We start from the raw sequence: 23,592 nt of genomic DNA, 5'->3' as shown, positions 1-23,592 counted from the left end.
AAAGCCCACTGATTAATCCTTAGGCTACACTTTGCTGTGATTTGCCATTTGTGCAGAATAAATAAAACATGATCCATTTCACGGTCAACTGCTGGAAAACGATTGCTCGTTAAATTCTCTTACTCACAAAAATGAGAGGAAGAGAACTTGTCTGGGATTCTACCCTAGCCTTTTTTCCCCAACTAAGATTGTTAATGGGTAGAATTGGTGTTTCAGAAGTGTTTCCTAATGAGTACGTGATTTAATATAGTAGATACTCAATGAGTTTTTTGCCTCAGTCTTTACCAGCAAGTGCTCAAGCCACACCACCCAAGTCACAGAAGGCAAAGGCAGGGACTGGGCGAATGAAGAACCGCCCATTGCAGGAGAAGATCAGATTCAAGACCATCTAAGGAACCTGAAGGCGCACAAGTCCATGGGAACTGATGAGATGCATCTGTGGGTCCTGAGGGAACTGGCGGATGAAGTTGCTAAGCCACTGTCCATCGTATTTGAGAAGTCGTGGCAGTCTGGAGAAGTTCCCACTGACTGGAAAAGGGGAAACATGACCCCCATATTTAAAAAGGGAAAAAAGGAAGACCCGGGGAGCTACAGGCCAGTCAGTCTCACGCCCGTGCCTGGCAAGATCATGGAGCAGATCCTCCTGGGAGCTATGCTAAGGCACATGGAGGACAGGGAGGTGATTTGAGACAGCCAGCATGGCTTCACCAAGGGCAAGTCCTGCCTGACAAATTTGGTGGCCTTCTACAATGCGGTTTCAGCAGTGGTGGATAAGGAAAGAGCAACTGACGTCATCTACCTGGACTTGTGCAAAGCATTTGACACTGTCTGGCATGACATCCTTGCCTCTCAATTGGAGAGACATGGATTTGACGGAGGGACCACTTGGTGGATAAGGAATTGGCTGGATGGTTGCACGCAAAGAGTTGTGGTCAATGGCTCGATGTCCAAGTGGAGACCAGTGACAAGTGGCGTTCCTCAGAGGTTGGTATTGGGACTGGGACTGTTTAACATCTTTGTTGGCGACATGGACAGTGGGATTGAGCACACCCTTGGCAAGTTTGCCGATGATATCAAGCTGAGTGGTGTGGTCAACACACTGGAGGGAAGGGATGCCATCCAGAGGGACCTTGACAGGCTTGAGAGGTGGGCCCATGCAAACCTCATGAAGTTCAACAAGGCCAAGTGCAAGGTCCTGCACATGGGTCGGGGCAATCCCAAGCACAAATACAGGCTGGGCGGACAATGGATTGAGAGCAGCTCTGAGGAGAAGGACTTGGGGGTGTTGATTGATGAGGAGCTCAACATGACCTGGCAATGTGTGCTTGCAGCCCAGAAACCAAACCGTATCCTGGACTGCATCAAAAGAAGCGTGGCCAGCAGGTTGAGGGAGGTGATTCTGCCCCTCTACTCTGCTCTGGTGAGACCCCACCTGGAGTACTGCGCCCAGCTCTGGGGCCCCCAACATAAGAAGGACATGGACCTATTGGAGTGAGTCCAGAGGAGGGCTACGAAGATGATCAGAGGGCTGGAGCACCTCTCTTATGAAGAAAGGCTGAGAGAGTTGGGGTTGTTCAGCCTGGAGAAGAGAGGTGTCCGGGGAGACCTTATAGCAGCTTTCCAGTACCTGAAGGGGGGCCTACAAGAAAGCTGGAGAGGGACTTTTTACAAGGGCGTGTAGTGATAGGACAAGGTGTAATGGCTTTAAACTGAAAGACGGTAGATTTATATTAGATATAAGGAAGAAATTCTTCACCATGAGAGTAGTGAGGCACTGGAACAGGTTGCCCAGAGAAGTTGTGGATGCCCCATCCCTGGAAGTGTTCAAGGCCAGGTTTGATGGGGCTTTGAGCAACCTGGTCTAATGGAAGGTGTCCCTGCCCATGGCAGGGGGGTTGGAACTAGATGATCTTTAAGGTCCCTTCCAACCCAAACCATTCTATGATTCTGTGCTGGTGGATTGATTTTTTTTTTTTTTTTTTTTTTAACCGATTTTGCCAGGATTATATACCCATCCATAAATAGCTTTAAATGCATGCCAAGCATATCAAAGGACTGGTTGGCAAAGAGAAAGCAATCTTTCTGGAAGCCCAAATACTAGGAAACTCAGAACGTGGCCTGTTGCACAAGCTATTGCTTTCTGTCTATGAATGTTTGACTGTTATGGGGCCTTTCTTCTTTTTCTTGAGAGTTCTTTTGCCAAAGGAGAAGCAAAATATTTATTCAGATACATTTAAAATCGTATTTTTTTCTTGCTAGTTTATTCATAACCTCATTGTATTATAAATAGGGCTTAAAAATTGTCTCTTGGGAATAGATGCTTTTTCTTACATAGCCCCCCCCCTTGTATTGCTCAACATGATTGTAGTCCTTTGGCCTAAGAATCAGAAGTGATTTTCTCTACCATAACCACTAATGAAATTGAAGAAAGAGAGTAATTTGCACAGGTAATAGGAGAAAGAGACTATTTTGCATCACTTTTCCTAATTATTGTGCCTGAACTTCACATGAAATTTTTTATGTGGGTATAAAGCAACAGAACAGTACTTACTGCATTCTGAGTTAGAAATACATTGTAGAGGAAAAGCAGTCCATTACTTTTGGTGAGTTTTTTATGCAAACAATTTTTTGCAGAATCTAGTTTGCTATTAAGCTGCCTTCATGGTTCAGTGAGAGTTGACATCCTGAATCCGGGATGGTGGTGAGAGATTATAGAGCTCTCTCAGGATACCCTTTCAGTTGAACGTGAGATCTTTTGCTGCAAAGGGAACTGGCTTTTCATGCACAGTAGGAGAAGAGCTACAAAAAGGACTTCTGTGCTCGGCAACCACATGACTGGATGATATGAAAGGCAATGTTGTGGTTGGAGGAAAGAGTGCAGAAATGGCATGTCATTTTATGGCCTGAAGCTAGAACGAGGCGCTGTTGTAGAAGACGGGTAGTATTTCCCCTACAAGCTACAGCTGCTGATGGGTATCACTGGCCAATGGAACTCTTTAACTGGTGACTGCAAGCCATGACTGTGTGCACCACAAAGAAAGAAGTGAGAAATAGAAAAGGATATTTTTCCACTAAGTGATTTAGTAGAAAGGTAGGTGGAGAAAATAAATCAAAAGACCATTGTTTTAAGAACTGTAAGAAAACAGGCTTTAGTGTTAGTGTACTCTGGATTCGCTGTTTCTGTTTTCCTAAGTAGTGCTGTGTTTCAGAAAAAAATGTTTGTAACAGTTATGTTTGATACTCTAGCTTAGTGTTGTAGCATGAGGAATTGCCTATTTAAATGCCCAGAGCACGTGGGGTTTTTTCCCCCTCGGATTTCTGGTGTGTATTCAAGCTAGTTTTGTTCTGTAATTTTATTAAGGGCACCTAGGTTTTGAATCAGTCCTTTGTTCCTGCCAACAGCACATGACAGAAGAGTTAGAAAGACACAGCCTGATCTGGAAGGAGTCATTCTTAATTCTGAAGAGACACTTACTAATGCAACCGTCTCCAGAAGACATGAACACCTCAGTCTCTAAATCAGCCCAAGGGAGTTCCAGATGCTCAAGCTGAAACTAAAGACTAAAGGACCCCTATCACTTTTCACGTCTGAAAAGATTTGCCTTCTGTGTGCCAGGGCAGACTATAGGATCGATTCAGAACTGTAGGGATCCTTTTCTCTCTCCCATTTTTCTCCCTGCTCAGTAGCTATAAGAGTAGGTAACACATCATTCAAAGGTAGCAGCATTGATGCTAATGGTGGCATGTCATTTTAGAGGAAAGGAGTGCTTTGTTGACAGTATAGCTTTTTGCTTCATGATTTGGGCATGTTGCATACAACAAGATGTATGTAGTGATGTCAGCTATGAAGGTATTACAAGAGCTTTACCTAGGTTTGTGACAGCTGCCAGAATTTGTCTGTCGTCAGACTCATTACCCACATTTTATCTTTCTTCAGAGTGGTTCGGTCCAGTCTTTCATAGACCTTTACGTACTTTCGTAACACTGTGTTAATACTTCTCAGCTAGGAATTCTGGAAAACTAAAAACCCTGACCCTTTCCCTCTCCACACATCTATACATTCAGCAGTTCTTTGTTCCATACAAAGGAAGAATATTATGGAAAAAATAAGGTTTTTTTCAGGGTTTTTAATTTGATCGTTAAAAAGATGAATCTGATTTTTCAATTGATTCTTGGGGCTGCTTGGGCACCTGTACACCAAATTACTGTTACTAATATAGCTTTTATTGAAGAGAAATCCTTTGCTGTGTCCTGCAATGCAATGTTAGTAATACATAGCCTCACTGGAAAAAAGCCTGCCACTATGAGTTTGGTAAGCATTAATATCTTCTTTCTGCTTTTCCGGTTGACTACCAATATTGTATTTCTTGCAATTGAATATTTTCCTTTTCTAATGAGCACAATTGTTTCAGTCTTTCCAGGATTTCCTCCTAGTGACATTAATGCCACTGAACTGTCCAAGAATGACCGGGCACTGCACCCCCAGTCTGCCATTGCAGAAGTAGCAAAGATCATCATTCAGGAAGAAAAAGGAACTTTACCTTTTCCTAAGGTCCTCCCTATTGACACACACAAATTAAACTCTCCGTACAGAGAGGACAGAGAAAATGTCTAGTTTTTATCATTTAGACCTCATGGGTTTTTGTATTTCCCTGCATAGATGTTTGTTGACTCCCAGTTTAGAACACGTTAGGGTTTTTTAAGGCTTATTGTCTCTATTGTTAGCAGCAGTTAACAATCCACTAGAAAGACTACTAAGCAATGTGGCTAAGCAATTGAGCTTTACAGAATGGTACAGTTAATCCATGGTAGTTCTGAATTACTGATTTAATCTGCAAAAATAGGTTTCTCTATTAATTTGGTAACTAATTGGTAACTATTTCTGCCCAGCATCCCCAAATATATTTTTAAAAATGTATTCCTACCTACTACTGACAAGTTTTTGAATGCTTTAGTTAGCCTTCCCCTTTCCCATCATCCCATATGCTTCTGCAATGATATTGAGCTTGGCATTGGTATATTGGATGCTCACAAGTCTATGGGGCCAGATGGGATCCACCTGAGAGTGCTGAGGGAGCTGATGGAGGAGCTCGCCAAGCCACTCTCCATCATTTATCAGCAGTCCTGGTTAACGGGGGAGATCCTGGATGACTGGAGGCTTGCCAATGTGACGCCCATCTACAAGAAGGGCCGGAAGGAGGATTTGGGGAACTGCAGGCCTGTCAGCCTGACCTCGGTGCCGGGGAAGATTATGGAGCGGTTCGTCTTGAGGGTGCTCACAAGGCATGAGCGGGACAACCAGGGGATCAGGCCCAGCCAGCATGGATTCATGAGAGGCAGGTCCTGCTTGACCAACCTGATCTCCTTCTATGACCAGGTGACCCACCTAGTGGATGAGGGAAAGGCTGTGGATGTGGTCTACCTGGACTTCAGTAAGGCCTTTGACACCGTCTCCCACAGCATTCTCCTAGAGAAGCTGGCAGCTCACGGCTTAGACAGGTGTACTCTGCGCTGGGTCAAAAACTGGCTGGACGGCCGGGCCCAGAGAGCTGTGGGGAATGGAGTTACATCCAGTTGGCGGCCGGTCACGAGCGGTGTTCCCCAGGGCTCAGTTTTGGGGCCGGTCTTGTTCAGTATCTTTATCAATGATCTGGATGAGGGGATTGAGTGCACCCTCAGTGAGTTTGCAGACGACACCAAGTTGGGCGGGAGTGTTGATCTGCTCGAGGGTAGGAAGGCTCTGCAGAGGGACCTGGACAGGCTGCATTGATGGGCTGAGGCCAACTGTATGAGATTCAACAAGGCCAAGTGCCGGGTCCTGCACTTTGGCCACAACAACCCCACGCAATGCTACAGGCTTGGGGAAGAGTGGCTGGAAAGCTGCCCAGCGGAAAAGAACCTGGGGGTGCTGGTCAACAGCCGGCTGAACATGAGCCGGCAGTGTGCCCAGGCGGCCAAGGAGGCCAATGGCATCCTGGCCTGTATCAGAAATAGTGTGGCCAGCAGGAGTAGGGAAGTGACCGTGCCCCTGTACTCGGCACTGGTGAGGCCGCACCTCAAATACTGTGTTCAGTTTTGGGCCCCTCACTACAAGAAGGACATCGAGGTGTTAGAGCGTGTCCAGAGAAGGGCAACGAGGCTGGTGAGGGTTCTGGAGAACAAGTCTTATGAGGAGCGGCAGAGGGAACTGGGGTTGTTTAGCCTGTAGAAAAGGAGGCTGAGGGGAGACCTCATCACTCTTCACAACTGCCTGAAAGGAGGTTGTAGTGAGGTGAGTGTCGGTCTCTTCTCCCAAGTAACTAGCGATAGGACGAGAGGAAATGGCCTCAAGTTGCGCCAGGGGAGGTTTAGATTGGACGTGAGGAAAAATTTCTCAACTGAAAGAGTGGTTAAACATTGGAACAGGCTTTCCCAGGGAAGTATTTCCATCCCTGGAAGTATTTAAAAGATGTGTAGATGCGGCGCTTAGGGACGTGGTTTAGTGGGCCTGGTGGTGTTGGGTTGACGGTTGGACTCGATGATCTGAGAGGTCTTTTCCAACTTCAATGATTCTATGATTAATGTTGTTAGCGGGAAGAACCTTTGAATCTGTAGAAACATTTTCCTTTTTTGTTTGTCCATGAAAACATCTTTCTGGATAGCTATTAGCTGGGAAAGTGAACATAATTGAGGCACTAATCGCACATTCTCTTAAACTTTTTATAAGGCCAAAATCAGACTCAGAAATAATTCTGAATTCTTACGAAATGTACCGTCAGAGTTTCTCCTGAGTGAAACTACTAATCTGCCTGTGTTTTCATTTGTTTTCTGAGCTGCACATCTCCATCTGTGACTGCTTTGCATGCTTGAAACATGAGGTGTGCTTTGTCTGGTTCGTACTAGCAGTGAAAGATGCTTTAGGAAGACTTGTATTTTTGAGTTTGTTTCCAACTGGTTAAGGAACCATCTGTTCCAACATGGAGGGTTTCTCCCTGGATGACCGATTGTGTGAAAAGGCATTATGAGATAGCTGGGAAGGAGCATCCTGCTCACTCAGCCAGAACTGAAGCATCACCAATGACATCCTTGCAGAATGCACCCATAGCTACCGTGTGAGCTCTACTCACTCTTCTATTACATGCAGTCCTCTTTCTGAAACTTTGCAGTGATGCTGCTTCTGGGAAGTCAGATGGTCGGTTCTTCAGCCTTTGTTCTTCCTAGGAACTCTGCCATCCTGTAGGTAAATGCTGGGGTACTGCTTGAAATCAGACACAGTGTAAAGGTACATGTAGAAAAACGCTTGAAGGAAAAAGATGTGCACTGGGGGTTTTTGTCGGGGTGATGTGTCTAATTACATGTTCACTTCTTAAATGCTACTCCCCTTTTATAGGATCACAAAGTCCATGCTTAATAAACCATGGCTTCAGATAAGCTATCAATACTGCTAGGGTAAAAAAGTCTCCGGCTTCCAGGGTTTGCATCGTGGTGCATCCATAATGTGAGTACACACATATAGACAGTACACATCAAGGAAGAACAAGGGCAGGCAAATAACCCATCTTTTTAGTAACTAGCTTTGTTCTGAAAGTGCAAAAACTGGATTTTCCATTTTGTAGGAAGTTTCATGTCTTTAAAGTCTGTCTTGTCTCAAAGAAAAAATAAGAATGAAGAATTTGGGGAAAAAAAATGTTTGTGAAGTGCCTTCCCAAAACAGTGTCATTATGGAGAAACTAGTTTAATTTTAACAAAAATGTTAATGAAATTTTAAATTTGACTTGATTTTGAATAACTGTTTTGAAAATAGAACTGTTTGTAATGGAATGTGCATATTTTTCCAAAATTGAGTACTAATTTAAAAAGATGAAATTTCAGCAAACAGGCATTTTCTAGTGGGGGGAAAAAAACCAAACAAACTCTTAGTTGGGAATTTTTTGAAAAGTCCTAGTTCTACCCAAGAGGCATTCTGTCTTGTAACTTGTTCTTGGGCTCTGCTAAGGGCTGACTGCAAAATGTCAGCATGGTACATGAGGAGGTCTGGAATCCCCAGAGCAGCCAATGGCGGGAACACACATAAATCACACAGCTCCTAGGCTGGAGGGGAGGAGAAACGGCACCACTGGAATTACAAATGAGAAATCTTGGCTAGGTTAAGTAAATGACATACTGATTTCTTCCTGTCAATATAACGGAGCAGTCAGAGACGAAAAGAAAGGTTACTTACAGGAACTGGCCAACAAGGTAGAATTTTCTGAAGATTTGCATTAGTTTATTACTATGTTTAAGTCTTCCAAATTGGACTATTTTTAAGAGACACCTTTTATCTTTTTAAGCTCCTTGAGTCTATGCGATAATTTATTTTTTAACACGTGTAGTTAGCCTTTAACCTTTGAGAGAAATCAGATGGCTTTGGTGAGCTTGTTTAGAACTTATGCTTTTGGATGCCTCATTTGCTACACAGAATTGTAGGCAGAAGCTTTTTTTAATTCTCCCAAACTCTACCTGCCTGTGTTCTAATGTCTCCTCTTATCTGCTTGAATGATCCTCTCTAGTGCTGCTTTATGCAAACCACAGCACAGCCAAACTCTTCTCAGATTGGGTGAGTGACAGTACATATTTTCAAGGTACACTAAATGAGAAATGTGCAATTTAAGCAAAGCATTCACACATTTGAATGAAAGACTGAAACTGTTGAAACTGCAGCTGCTGACAGGAAATTGATGTACCAGTTGCTATTTACCTAGCAGAAATTAGTTCTCTGTGATCAGTTTTATTAAACCGGATGGAAAAAACAAGCATTCCCTCAAGAGGGTTAAAAAAATGTTCCCTTCAAATTTAAGAGTTAAACGTGCTTCTTCCCCGCGTCATTGCTATTTTCTCATCATGTCCCTTCTTGAGTTTTTTTCCTGAAAAACACCACTATAAAATAGACTAATAAGCTTTCCTAGCTGGCATTTAACCCCATCCAGAGCCTCTTCTTGTGCTTTGGGACCAGCTGGTTAGTGACAGGAGCTTCACAAGAGGAGTTTTTCAGTCAGAATGTTCTCCTATGGGGCACAGGCAAACACGCTGGGACTCCACCTTTCATTTGCTGAGCACACAGGCCAGACACCCTGCAGTAGAGCATAAAGTTATGTCTGAATAAAAAGGTTATTTTCTATTCCAAACCAGTAACTTTTTCCTAAATCGGACAAGTCCCTAGGGAATCTCGCTGTCATGAAGAGGTTCAGGTGGTTTCACACTCAAATGCTTCAGGGCTGCTTGATCTGTCAGTTTTCCCTACTGTGGGGATGTAAATTAATATTTATTATTAATATAGCACTGCAGTGTGCAAGATGCACAACACTTGTTAACTTTGCCATGTTAATCTGTGTCTCAAAGCATTTGAAGCCTGTTTCTATAAGGCAGAAGATCTGCGCGTGTCAGATTTTTGGAACAAGAGGGGATAAAAGAAGCTCTTAAATCTGAGGCTGGGATAAGGTTCTTAGGAGCGAGTATTCTAGTAGCACAGACCTGGCGTGGAGTGCAAAGTAATGGCAACCACTCCCCTTCCTATTGAGCAATCAAGGACAGGGGGCTGGAGCCACGGTTTTGCTCAATGGGAATCCAGTGGTCGCAGCTTTTCCTAGTTGTGCCCAGGCTCTCATACGCATGTGAGAGTAGATACATGATACTTAAATGATAAAAAGTGCCTCATGTTAGTATGAAAGACCAGAGTGGATCTATGTTATTTAAGGCCAAGATGGCTGTTACCTAGAAGATGTTCCACAGTCCGGTGTTTTTGCAGAGTGAGGGCTCTTCAGTAGTTCACTAAACCAGCTTTATCTTACCTGTCTACTTTCCTTGTAAAATGTAAAGCAGATGGATTGTGGGTTTTGTCTAGCTATAGTAAATCTATCTGGGAACTAACCGTGGAACTAATCACTTGTATTTTTCAAGTCTGTGTGCCTAAAATTAAACACCTGCATCCACATCAGTCACTTCAGGCACTGGAAGGAAAAAATGGGTCTTACTTTTCAGAGCAGTTAATTCAGCGATGGGATTTGCAACTACTAAGGTAACAATTCATGGCAGATGAAAGTACTTAGCACTTACAAAATTTAGGATTCTAGGCAAACTTTCGACAACCACTGTGTTTGGGCCACTGTATTTCTTTATAATAAAGATTTTCCTCCTCTTTCTCCTTTTAATTTTTTTCCCCACTTATTTTAGGGATTTTTCCTTCCTTTCAGTCTTTGTTTCAGTTGTCACAAATCTAGCTTATTGTTAGTAAATCACAGGAGAACAGAATAATGGAAATATGGCTGGAAGGGTTATTGAGAGATTGCCCAGCCCATCAGTTCTTCCTAGTGAGGAGCACTGATATTAAAACCGAGACATGCAACAGAGCACAAAGTAAAAGGCTCTGCCTGCCTTGTTAGCTTGGGCTGTGTACCCATGACTGTACTGTCAGAGGGAAGGCAGTGCTACCAGGAGATAACAAAGGGATGCAGCCTGAAAAAAAACAAGTTGAAGCAGCAGGGTCTCTCTTCCATACCAAGGAGGCCTCAGCATCAACTCTAACTTTTTTTTTTTCCCCCCTCTCATAGTCCTACCTGTTTTAAGGCACTGCTCTGAGAAGGTAGCTGCAGGGCTTCAGGAGGACACAGACAGGGTCTGCAGGTTGGTCATGAGGCTGAGGATGCATGAACTTGGAGAGAAGGTAGAAATAATGGAGGCAGGCAAAGCGGGGGATAAGGAGTGAGGAGGCAGGCGGAGCAAACTGGCAAGGAGCTGATGGTGGTTACACTGGAACTTTCCCCAGAAAAGATTTGAGATGGCCAGATTTTTTTTTTTCTCTGCTCCGTAACGGGAGCAGCTTTAAGTATTCCTGAAAGATATTTGCCCACGGAAATAGCATAGTAGTGTAGGCATTCAAGAACAGTTTAGGCAACCTATTCCTTACTTTACTATCCTTAGTATTCAGAAAGTTTTCTCAGATATGCCTGTTTGTCCACAGCCTCTCTCCTATTAGTGCCATGGCCTTGTGAAAGAAGCGTTTTATTTCTCTAATAATAGTCAGAGCACAGCACACTCTCACTTTGTTTGCAATGTTTCAGCATTTCACTCAACTCATTCTTGTCTTTGACAGTGTCTTTGACATGTATGGGCATGATTTTAATGGGCCCAGTTGTCTCTGGCATTGTGACAAATGAACCGATGAACCTCATTTTGCAAACCATTACAGGTTCTAAAGCTGGATTACAGGTTTCCAAGAACGTCTAGAATCTTAGGACAAATTTATTAATTCAAAGCAATAAACAGCTGAAGAATATTTTTTTTAAATATACTTGCCATAAAGTATCACTAAATAGGTATGTACACAGCTCATTTACAGCTCATGGTTATGAGACTTTTCAGCATTGCTTGAAACCTTATGAAATTAAAACATATAAATTTGAGCCACCACTACCACAGTTGAGTTATAAATTGAGAGTGCTGATTACTTGCTGTTGTTACCTGTTGGCCAACGAAAGTGGCAGGCACTGCCATAAATGTTTTCATGGTTAGTAACATGCTGGTCAGGTTACTAACCTGAATTCAGCTAGCTAACTAATTCAGCTGAATTCCTTACACTCAACTGCACTGCTACGCAATGGGTCAAGGTTGGTGGTGTGAATGAGCAAGTATAAGCTTGTTTCTGAGCAGATGTGTAAACAACTAGTGCCCTGTCCATTTCCTAAATGGCGTTTTTGATTTCCCACGCACACCAATTACTTCAAAAGCACATAGTTCCATCCCTTCAAATAATGGTAAACATGCTGTTTTTAAAGAGCAAAACATGGTCAAAGCAAATGTGTCAAACCCTATTTTGGAAAACAGCTGTGAACTCCATCGTGTGCTGATATTACTGTTTGGGAAGTGCTGCTCTCTTAGTTCTGTCACTGAAGATAGAAACAGGTATTTTTCAAAAATGCAGTGGAGATTGCCAGAAAAACGTGAAGATGTGCGTTTTAGGAAAAACTTAGTATATGTGGTTGTCAGCTACCTGCAAATGAAACTGAGGATAAGGCCAATTAGACTAGGGGTGATAAAAGGCACTGCAGGCTTGCTTTCATTCATTCCAGGACACAAAGAACGTGAAACTAAGAACAACTTTTAGTGCACAGCAGCAGAATAAAGGCATCTAGAGAGTACACCGAACAGACACCCTCCCTAACAGTTTCCTCTACTTTTTAAAGGAGCCCAGAGACCCAGCCCAAAGAAATTCTGCTTAGAGGTAGCGTCCTCACCTGTTGAATTTCTCCTGGCTACTGTTGCGGACAACCAATTTGACCAGGTCCATGGGCAAGGCGGGGCTGTACGAGAACAGGAAAAAATGCAGCACCTTTTGAACAGCAGCTACAACCTGACAGACTCCAGGCAGATATGCCTTATGTGAAAAGCAACAAATATTGGAAAACGGAGTTGTGCCATCAACATAGTTTAGTCCCTTATATTTGTGAGGAGTTGCAAATTTGTATCTTTGATGGACTATGGGAGAGAACATTGAATACAGTCTGGTAGCCCAGGATGCTGAGCCCTCTACAGCTGACAAACAGACCTGAGGCGTAGTGCAGGAGTAAGACACTAGAGAGAGGAAGTGGATGATATAGATATGCATGTCTATCATACAAAGTTTGAAAGCAAACCAGATGAATGTTGTATTTGTAATTCAAAGGGTGCAAGGGAAGGTCCCAGGACAGAGAGCTGATGACCAACTCCCAAGGACCTGACAGGAAACACTCAGCTGCCCACAGGATTCTCTGAAAAGTGAAGAGGGGGTTGTCTCCTAGAGGGTAACACGCTGGGTAAACTATTCCGCATGCTTACTAACACCATGAGTCAGGAGCATGGAGACTCTTTAGGGAAGGGTGATTATAGGATCCAGACACAGAGCTGTTACCTTTGAGGTATTAGTTCTGTTCCTTGTTTTGCTGCAAGTACTTTGTGAAGCTACATTATTTTTGTATTGCTCTCCCCATCCATAATCTGAAAATTGGTAGTATTCTATGCTTTACAGAAATTTGGAGATACTAATGTATTAAATTGCTTAGCCCTCTGTAGGTTGCATGTGATCTAGAAGCATAATATTTTGTTCTACAAAATCTGAGAAAGTTTCTTTCACAGGAACAAGCTTCTCATCCCACTGTAAGATGTAAAAAGTATGAAAGGATGCTGTTTGCTAAATATTACTTCCCTAAAAGTTGTCAGCCATGTGAGACTGTGGAGGAAGAGGATTTGACAAACCTTTTAAAAAGTGTTTGAGTCAGTGATATAAATTAGCTTTGGGAAATTACTAATTTTCATCTAAATTAAATAAATTTCTGTATTGCCAGGAGCATTAAAGACAGAGCCAGGTTGTATGTGATACTCCTCCATCCAATCAAAAGCAGATCAAAAATGCTTAAGTAACATTTTCATAAATAACAACAATGGAAGATTAGATTTTCTTCAGATTTATTCTTTTGGGGTATACAGAATATATGTATATCTGTGTTGACTGTGTGTCTGAATTGGCAGACAACACATTAGAGGCTGGTTTCCTTGCCAACCAGTGCTTAAATGTAATGTTTCCTGCAACAAAACAACAGTAAGAGTGTGTGTTTAAAAAAAAAATCTCCAAAAAAAATTTGTACTAAATGATTGGAACCTCCCTTAGTATTCTTAAGTCTTTAAAACCAGATTTAAAATAAAGGGCACGGTTCTTCCCTGCAGCATGGGCTCTTAGACCATTCCCCCGATATTTTGCTTTGATGATTTTGCAAGACTGAAGTAGGTAGACTTGTGGATCAAGCATGAACTCAAGATCAGGCTGCTGAGGTTTTTACTCTTTGCTTATGGAATTATGGTATTATACAAATCACGTGGCAGTGCTGACTCGTCTTCCTGCCTGTGGATGACCTCTTCGCCTCTTACACCAATTAGAGAGGAAGGGGGAGCGTAAGAATAAATACATCCATGTTGTAAAATACTTGTCTAAAGCATTCAGATGACAGGTGCTGTAGCAACACATTGGAATAAGGGGTTTTTTTCGGTTGTTTACAGTTCTAGTGGCTAGTACTTTCTTGGTTTTCTGTCTGCATTGGTCTGGTCACAGAAGAAAGCCAAGCAAATTGTGCGCACTAACTCCAAGTGGTTGGTTTATGGCTGCTGTTTGATGTCAGGATTCTTTCCTCACTCATGTATTTCTGCTATGTGGTCGAGCTTCCTGTTCCCAAACCAGCCAAACACATACAGATACCTCAGGCCACTCAACTTCCTTGTCATTTAGCATTTTCACCAAGCTGAAGTACAAATAACAATTTTACTCCCATGAGTAAATAAATGCTAAGTCAGTGTCTGGTGATTCCTCTGAAACCTCAAGATGTCTCATAGCATGACTGATAGATTTGATTAAATGGCACCCATAAGACTGTTGTTGCAGAAGAATGATTAAGCCTAAATTAGCTGAAAGACTCTGACTCAGGATATAAACAATGCAAGAGCAATAGAGACCCTGAATGATGAACTGTGACATGATATATCCTGGAGTTCAATAAGCTAATGGTGCTATTAATGACTAAGCTAAAGCAAGCAGAGGTTTTGTTTGCTTCTGATTTCATGTCTTCCACCCTGTCTCTGCAGGTGGCTAAACATACAAAAGTACTTATGAAGTAGGGGGAAATACAGAAGAGAAGAAAGTAGGAGCAGAGAAGCAAAGGGATTTATATTTTTGTTTACATCTGGAAATTTTCCTGATGTCCCTAGGGTAATGGCATTCACAGTGAGAGGGAGGGAGGGAGGACCACAAGCTCTCGTAGGGGAGGGGAATAAAGAATAGGGGGCAGATAAGGAAACAAAAAAGCAAAAAATAAAATACAGCCAAGGGAAAGAGGACATTTTTTAGACAGGAAAAGGAAAAAAGAAGAGATGTGGGGGCGGAAGGAAAGAAGAGATGTCCAAATGGTTGTCAGGATTCTTTATTGTCTCTTCCAGAAATACTCTTAGCAGTACTGGCAGTAGTGCACAGAGATTCCTATAGGGGAAAAATAAGCCAGTCAGTAGGTCATTTACAAATTGTTCTCCTGAATAATATACAAGAAAAATCTTACCTGAAATTTTCACGTTTATTGGCACAAAAGAATTTGTTGATCAAAAGTAGGCAATTCTCCCTCCCTTTTAGTATATGATGATGACAGGAGAAGCTGAATGGCTTGCTCCCTTGGGAAAACCGTGTTATTTCATAATAAATAAACTGAGATTTTAGTGACAGACCTGACAGAGGATTTTTATCTTATTTTCATCATATCTGAAAGAGAGGGGAAGAAGCGGAGTTAAGTCTCTCTTATTGTTTTCCTTAAATTAAATGAAAGCAGTAGGAAGGGGGAGGGAGAGAAGAACCCAGTACTGAGCAACTAAGTTATCCTTCCAGTCATTTCTATGGCAAATGAAACTGCTTCTCAAGGATAGGTAACCTAATGAAACCTTATGCAGTGGTCATGGGGAATTGCTGCCAGAACCGGAGAGAAGTGAGAACAAAGAACTGAATATTAATGGAAAATGTCATTAGGTGTTTCAACGTAATGAGCAGGTTTTTTTCCTGATGCATAAATGGTTATTTCATGGAACACACAGCAGTGACAAGCGGTTCATCTTTCCTTAACTCGGTGTCCTTTAAATCATGACAAAACTTAATACTAAGGGGAGAAGAACTCTCAGTCTGCTCCTAATGAAAAATCCTAGTAGCCAGGTCCTTCTGTTTGCCTTCCAGTTGGCTATAAATATGTAAAAATGTTGGCTAAGCATGAAGTATGCGGAGATATTAATAATGTGGAACTGTCTCTTTTTATTAGTATTTAAATAAAGATAAAACTACCCTGCGTGACTATGTGCAGACAAAATGAACAGTGAGAGAGAGACTCTTTTTTAGTTCTTCTTACATTAGATTTACCTGATTAGAAGCTGATCAGATATCAAAACCATAAAGCACTCTCTAAAATTAAAACCCTTAATGGCTTCATTAATACTGTGAACTGACATCAAGCTTCAGGCGCACGGCTTTAGCGTACCTTGGCATCTAAAAAGGTGCTGCCTGTGGAGCAGAGAAGCAGGGAGAGCTTGCTTCAGAACTGCTGTCACCACTGGTATACTTAGTGTCGTGATATAGCAGGATATCGCTGTCTTTACTTGTTGGGAGTGTGGGAGTCAGTCCCCTTTAGGGGTGGAAAGCAGGGCTTTACTTTGCACATTCTTTTCAGGGATGCTGCATGTAAGAGATAGCAACAGCCTAAGCTCAGTGACTGGTGTCGGCATGAGTTGTCTGACTGCCACCGGGTTTGTTTGCATAATCGGTGCTGGAAGCCTCATCTTCAAGAGGGCAGTCACTCCCGCAGTGAGTGGCGATCATTTGCTTTTTTGACTAAGCTGTACAAACCTGGAAGTCTCTTTTAATCTATCTGTATATGCAGTGGGGTGGGCCTTAATCCAACCTGGATCTTGAGGAACTAAAACAAAAGCGAAATAAAGTCTGAGTGCCGATAGTCTTATTGGTTACTGATCAGAATCACCAACCTGCAGTAGTGCTACTCTGGGCACCTCTGCAGAGGAAGATCAAAAGGAAGTTGAGAATTGGAAGTAGATTGGACTAAATTAGAGGAACCAAAAAAAGGTTGCTTTTTGAAGTTCAGATTGCATCTTAGGAAATTATGTTTTTTAATTACCATGTCAATGTTGTGATAGCCACTGGAAAATCGAATTAGTATACAGGATATTTGGAAATCTCCATGGTTTTCAGAGGAGAGATACAAAATAAAGGAACTCCACTGGGATGAAGCTATGCTGGGTCAGCCAATATCCAGCAAGCTTGAGAGCCAACCATATCATCTGCCCTGTGGTTTTCCTTTCAAGTGATTTCAAGTTGGGCGTCCAGTAATTGATCTGGGGTGCCAGCTGCATCAAGGCAGAGAGTGTCAACATGCTTCAAACACAGCATACACGCAGGGTGACAGAGTTTGGAAAACAAGAAAAAGGCACAGAATTCAAACTGAAATTTGAACTGGCGGATGTCCAAATCTGGTTTCGTTTTCTCAGCATGAGATGCACTGACTGGACAATGAGCTCATTGCAAGCATTCACTATCAGCATAGCTCCCTGTGAATACCACTTTGCATTTATTAGTAGCTAAGTATGAAGTCCTCTGAGGTTAGATGGGTTGCAGGCATATCCTTCTGTTCTCAGGTAAACAGTGCTCTTTTAGGCCAGTATCCTCATGCTGGCAAAGTCCCCTCATGTACTGTAAGCAGTTTTAACTATGTCTCTTGCTGTATTTAATTCTCTGGTTTGCTACCACTGAGAAGTAGGCAGGTTTATATATATAGTTGCCATTTGATTGGGTACTCAGGATGCGGTGTCTGTGTTTGTGTGTGTATTTACAGCAGCTAAGTATGTATAGGTCTCCCAGATCTCCATGCCTAGCAACAGAGATTTTTGGGAGCAGACTTTCTATCCGTGGTAGGGGAGGACTAAGTTAGGGACTATGGTAGTAAGTTGGATGTATAAAGTCCATCAGATAAGGCATGTTGCATCTAAAGATGCTGATGAAGCTGGCAAATGTCATTGTAAACCTGAATTCTTATCTTTGAGAGATCATGGAAATAAGGGGAGGTTTCTCTTGACTGGAAAAAAGGAAACGGTACACCCATTTTCAATAAAGACATAAAGGAACATCTGGCAAACTACAGGTTGGACAGCCTTATGTCTCCTGAGCCGTGAAAATTATGGAGCAAATTCTCGTGGATACCATTTCCAGGCATGTGAAGGATGAGAAGGGGATTGGGAACAGCCAACGCAGATTTTGAAGGGTAAATTGTAGGTAATCAACCTGAATGCCTTCTGTATTGAAATGACTGGCCCTGTGAATGAGGGGAGAGCAGTGAGTGGATTTATTTTAGCAAGGCTTTCAACACTGTCTTGTGTTGTATCCCCATAGTCAACTTGAGGAAATACAGACTAAAACGGATAGAATTACAAAATGGGCAAAAAGCTGGCTGAACTATCAGGCTCAAAAGGCCAGTGGTTAGTACTTTGGCTGCAGGCTCATTATAAGTAGCGTGCCTCATAAGTCACTTCTGGGGCTGGCACTACTTAACATCTTCAGCAGCAACCTAATCAATGGGACAAAGTGGGCCCTCAGGAGGTTCTCAGGTACCTGACGCCAACTTGGAGGGAGCTGTTGACATGCCGGAAGGTCACAGTGCTTCAGAGGGACCCCAGACACAGGTCCCTCCCTGTCATTCAGAAGGCCCCTGGCAAGCTGGAGGGATGGCCTGCCAGGAACCTCAGAAAGCTCAAGGCACAGCCTGGGGCTGGCAGGCCAGTGGCAGCCTTGCTGAGAAGAGGTTGGGTCCCAGTGGGCAAGAAGGAGAGTCTGAGTCAGGAGTGTGCCTTTGCAGTGCTGAAGGCCGACCACACCCTGAGCAAGAGCATAGCTGCCAAGTACGGAGAAGGGACTGTTGCCCTCTGCTCAGCAGCTCGGGAGGCTTCATCTGGAATACCAGTTTGGGCCCCGCCCCCCCCCTCCCCCCGAACAAGGGCAATATCGACACCCTGGAGAAAGTCTAGAGCAGGGCCACAAAGGTGGGTCAGCACGGAAAAGAGCAGACTAATGGGGTGGAATTTTTTTCTTCCAATACCCACCCAAGGGGCCATAGAGAAGACCGAGGCAGACTCTTCTCAGAGCTGTATACCACAAAAGGACAGGAGCCGACCAGTTGTAGCAAGGGCAGAGTTCTCTGGGTATTACGAGAAATGCTTCCCAATGAGGGTGGTTAATCCCTGGGTCAGGCTGTCCCAACAGAGGCTGCAGAATCTCCATCTCTGGAGGCACTCAAGACTTCACGGGAAGAGGTCCTGTGCCACTTGATCGAGCTTTCAAGGTAGCCATGCTTTGAGCAGGGGCTTGACCAGAGACTTCCAGAGGTCCCTACCAATCTGCATTCCTCTCGGAGTCTGTGTTGCGTTGGTTTGTTTGCTTTTAACAGGGTGAGCAAATACTGGTCTTTTTTGGACAGGGGGAACCTCTGAACGTTTGTACTCTCCAGTACATATTCTCTGAAGGAAACGGGTGTGTGACAGATGTAGGCACACATATCAGCAAATGGATATGCGTGACAGAGTAGGTCTGTAAGTTCAGCCAGCAGTGTAAATACCTGTTGTGTCCAAGTATCTGGACATCTATCTTTGTCTCTTGATATTTTCTAAAGGAACTTCCTTCCCCTTTTCAAGACCCTCCTCCTCCTCCCAAGGCTTCAGAAGCCGTTTGCGTAAGGGACTATTTATAGTCAGGGCTATGCAAGCAGCAAAGATGTGGGTAAGGGAAAAATCTATTTGCTCATCAAAATTTCTCACCTTGGAGAGGAGAAGTTTAGATGATTCCACATGCAGGCGTGTATGCATACACACACACAGGGGTTATTTTATTTTGGCTTTAACATTTGCTGTTGTTGTAAGTTGTGCCCACGTGTCCTTCTCAGGCTTGTATATTTGATAAAGTTATTTGTAGAGTGGTCCTATTTTCAAGCTTTTGTTAGCTTTAAAACCTTTTCAGTGAAGTGTAGTTAGATGCAGTGATGTTTCAGCATTTTGTATCCTTTTAATTCCTTGGGCATGAGTCTTACCAACCCTTTCGTCATGCTCACTTCCATTTCCCTGATTTGTTGTTGAAATGTTTGCGAAAAGCGCTGCTTATTTCTAGAACCCGTAACGGAGTTTGCCATTTCTCTTGTGGTTTAGTGAGAAGAAAAAAAAAAAAGGTTGTATAAACATAACTCCATTTAGAAAAGAAAAGCAAATGCACCAGCATGTTGTAATGAGAGCTATTAAAATAATTAGTCCCTATCCTAGGATGATTGCAAAAGAAAATAAGTAATGAAAGTGAAACATATAACAACTGGATTATAAAATGAACAACCAGCATAAAAATTGAATGAGTCAAAATTTTAAACCAGAATGTGACTGAGTTGCTGGATAGTGTAGGAGAAAATGTAATTGTGCTTATTCCATGGCAGTTTATTTGAACTAAATCTCTCTGAAAAGTGTCTGAGACATGTGTGTAGAGCTTGTACTTTCCAAAATGTATCACCATATTTGATTTCAGGACAGTCAGCGGGTCAAACTGTGCCTAAGGCAATCACAGCAGCTTTAACAATCAAGTGCTTAGGGGAACAGGATAAAATGTCTGCATTTCTGCTTTGATTTGATCTCACTCCTTATTTTATTATGGCCTGCTGGACAGGTCTGCGTTCACTCATGCTATAGTGTCCAGAGGTGCCCCACACTGAGAGAAGAAAGATGTGTAATGCAGGCTCACCCCCAGTGCCAGCCTCATGGGTCTTATCAACCACAGTCTCACTCTGGTGCTTCTAGTAAGCCTTTTTGTTGTTGTGCTTATCTCTTTGTATAATTGTCATACTCTTGCCTTAAAATAGTATCAAACAGGAAAGATATTGTTCTGTTGATGCTGATGGCTCAATATTACCAATGTCAGAGATGTCACTTTCCTGTAGTGTGTTGTCTGATAACTGTCATAGGCTTCAGTATGAATATTGTAATGAAAAAGCTCTAATCTTGGTTTACATGTGCTGAGAAAACATTCCTGGTAATGCCATGTGAAATTCAAAGCATACACTGATCAGATGGATATCTTGTCCTTTGAAACATTAAATATTTAAATATAAATATTATTACTATTTATTAAATACTTTATAAAACAATTACTTTAGAAATGACCACAACTCTCTTATTCCATCTGATGCTGTAGAAGCCTCTGTTCAGAGACCATCTTTGCATTGTCAACCTGTAAAAGGGGTTGAGGTGTGCTTGGGCTGTAATCAGTGGGTCAAAGCAAGCTAGACCAATCCATGAGCCCAAGATGTCCATCTGTAATCTCATTTCCCCAAAAAACTATATTTGTGCACCGTATTATGTTCAGTATATAGCAATAGAATTAAAACAGTCCATTTAGAAAACTGTGAAAAAGTGTAGGATCAGGCTAAATAGTATTTCAAGAATCACAAATCAAAATTCCTGAGGAGCTGAGACCCAAATGTATGAAGGAGATCTGTATGGGCTCTTGTAATTTAGCCCAGATTTTTAAAGGAGAAGAGTGCTTAAGCTAATCTTGGGGAAGCCATACTATTATGAAGAATGTTTTCTGTGAGTTAAAACAATCTAGCACCACCACACACTATAAATAATGGTTCTTAAATTTTTTATTCCTGAAGATAGAAAGATTATATTCATGTAATAATACTTATAGCTGTGTAAACTTGTCCTGCTTATTCAAGGTGGTCTTTGAAGTTTTAGAAAGCACTGATGAATGTGCTTCAATAAATTTTTACTTGTCTTGTCTGGGGAAGCAAACCAACTGCGGCAGGTTTAATCGGAACTAAACCTTGTCCGAGTCAAACGGAGGCTGCAAAACCAAACATGCCGGACAAGTTACAGCAGAGTTAAGGCCTGTTCCTTCAGCTGTTCCAGGGTGTGGTGTTTGGGGAGGGGGAGAGTGTCTATATACATACTGACACGGACTGTATAAAGTATCCCTAGTGCGTAGGAGGCTAACAGTCATCCTGTATCTACTTGCCTATGTGACCTTGCTCCCAGGGAGATTTGCTTTTGGGGATGCTCTGTTTAGCAAGGTATACCAGACACCAAAGGGACAGGCAATGAGAGCTCAGCAGTGGGCTGTTGTTGAGTTGGGTTGCAAACAGTGGGCTGTGAATTAATCCAAAGATTTTCAAGTGTCACAAAACGCAAATACTCATTGGTCTTCAGTGCTTGTTGCCCAGTTGCTTGGCAGAAAGCCAGAGAATCTTACTCGGATCATGGTTTGTAAGATAAAATGAGAAGCCCTATTTAATTTAAATTGACATGTTTCTGTCAAAATGCTGTACTTTCCCTATTATTTACATTCAGTCTAATCCTGTGGCAAAATCAGCTCTAGGGGAGGGAGCTACAACCACACTGACATTTACATTTCATTAGTTTATACCGGATCTGAGGTTATGTCTGTGCATTTTACCAGTGGCTGCAAAGATGAGAATAGCTTTAGGAAAGAGTCTGCACGTTGATGAAAGAGTGGGATATGTGCTTTCCATAACTGTATTCCTGACTCATTATTCACAGCACAAAGAATTCTCTTGTGGATTTCCACTTCTTATGTGGTTGGTGTACCACTCCCACCTTCCAAAAGTCTCAGCCACTCAAACGCATAATTTTCTAAAGTATAGGCTATAAAATTAAAGGTTACATTTCAGTTCCTCAAGTGAACCAAGTTACCTGGAGGTTTTAGAAGAATGTAGGGGTGCGTAATAGTTCAGAAATTAGACACAGAAAAAACCACCGTAAAACAACCTAGCAATAAAGTTCAGATTTAAACCCATTAACAGTAGAGAATTCAGAAGAAGATACTCTAATCCATAATTCCACCCACTGTCCTGCAGAGCATGTTTTACCATATATAAGATCAACCAGTGCCCTAAGGGGGCTGCCCAGCTAGGGTAGTAGAAGGGTGAAGTAAATATTAGTAGGCCTGTTAAAACTTTGGGTTTCTTGACTTTTGTACCTTTTACACTTTTCTCAGCAAATGCTTAATTTGTGAGTAGCCAGGGAGTGCTAAACCAAAACATTTTATTTGCCAAGATTATTTTTCATGCAGTACTCTAGAGGATGTTTATACTCTCTGTTACCTTGTAAGTAGGATACCTCGCAGTTTTGATTTTCACATTCCTGTGAGTTAGGGAAATAACTTTTATCCTCGTTTTATGTCTGAAGAACTGAGGCACAGGGGTTCTGAAGGTTCAAGATGCTGAGCACGGTCACCTTCTAGGATAGCTAGCTTTCAGCCTTTTATGGGCTAATAGGCCTTCAGTACCCTTAAGTCATACTAGAAAAATACGTAGGCTCAAGGAACTGACCCTGAGAACTCTGTACTGCTGGTATGAGAAGAGCTCTGCATTACTTGTTTCTCAGTAACATATATACAGGGGATGCGTGAAAGGAATGGGGCCCTACATCAGGATGGGGCCCTAAATGAGGATCGCGAGTCCGCTTCAATGTCGTCATGACACAGCTGTGGTGCCCACAGCAACTCTGCAGAGTGCCTCCCAGAGCACTCCGCTGTGGTGAAGCTCTTGTTGCAAGCAACGTGGTGGAGAGGGCAGTCCTGTCTCCTTCCACAGGGAAAGGCTGGATGTCTGGGAAGCTATTTGCTGTAATTGCAGTACAAAACAGAGAGCGCTGATCCGATGACCTGTAAGCAAGAGTTAACGTGGTCCGATTCCGTGCTAGTGTGTGGGATTTGTGAATGTCTGGATACTGTTAAGATTTTTTGAATGGTAGCCTGGTGCAAAGCTGATGGTGTGCTATTGATAAAATATTGGAGGTTATTCATAGGTATTGATTGAATCTGATGTGTCATTTTAATGGAACCTCTGTACTTTTTCTTCGATGTTTTAATAGTTTATCATAAACACATAAATGAAATAGTTCAGTAAATGCAACAGAAGTACTTTGAGGAAAAGCTAACAAAATGGAGGAGCCTTGAGATCTGAGTCC

Source organism: Aptenodytes patagonicus, chromosome 4 (genome assembly GCF_965638725.1).
Source record: "Aptenodytes patagonicus chromosome 4, bAptPat1.pri.cur, whole genome shotgun sequence".
Taxonomy (NCBI): Eukaryota; Metazoa; Chordata; class Aves; order Sphenisciformes; family Spheniscidae; genus Aptenodytes; species Aptenodytes patagonicus.
Note: the sequence above shows the minus strand (reverse complement) of the source record.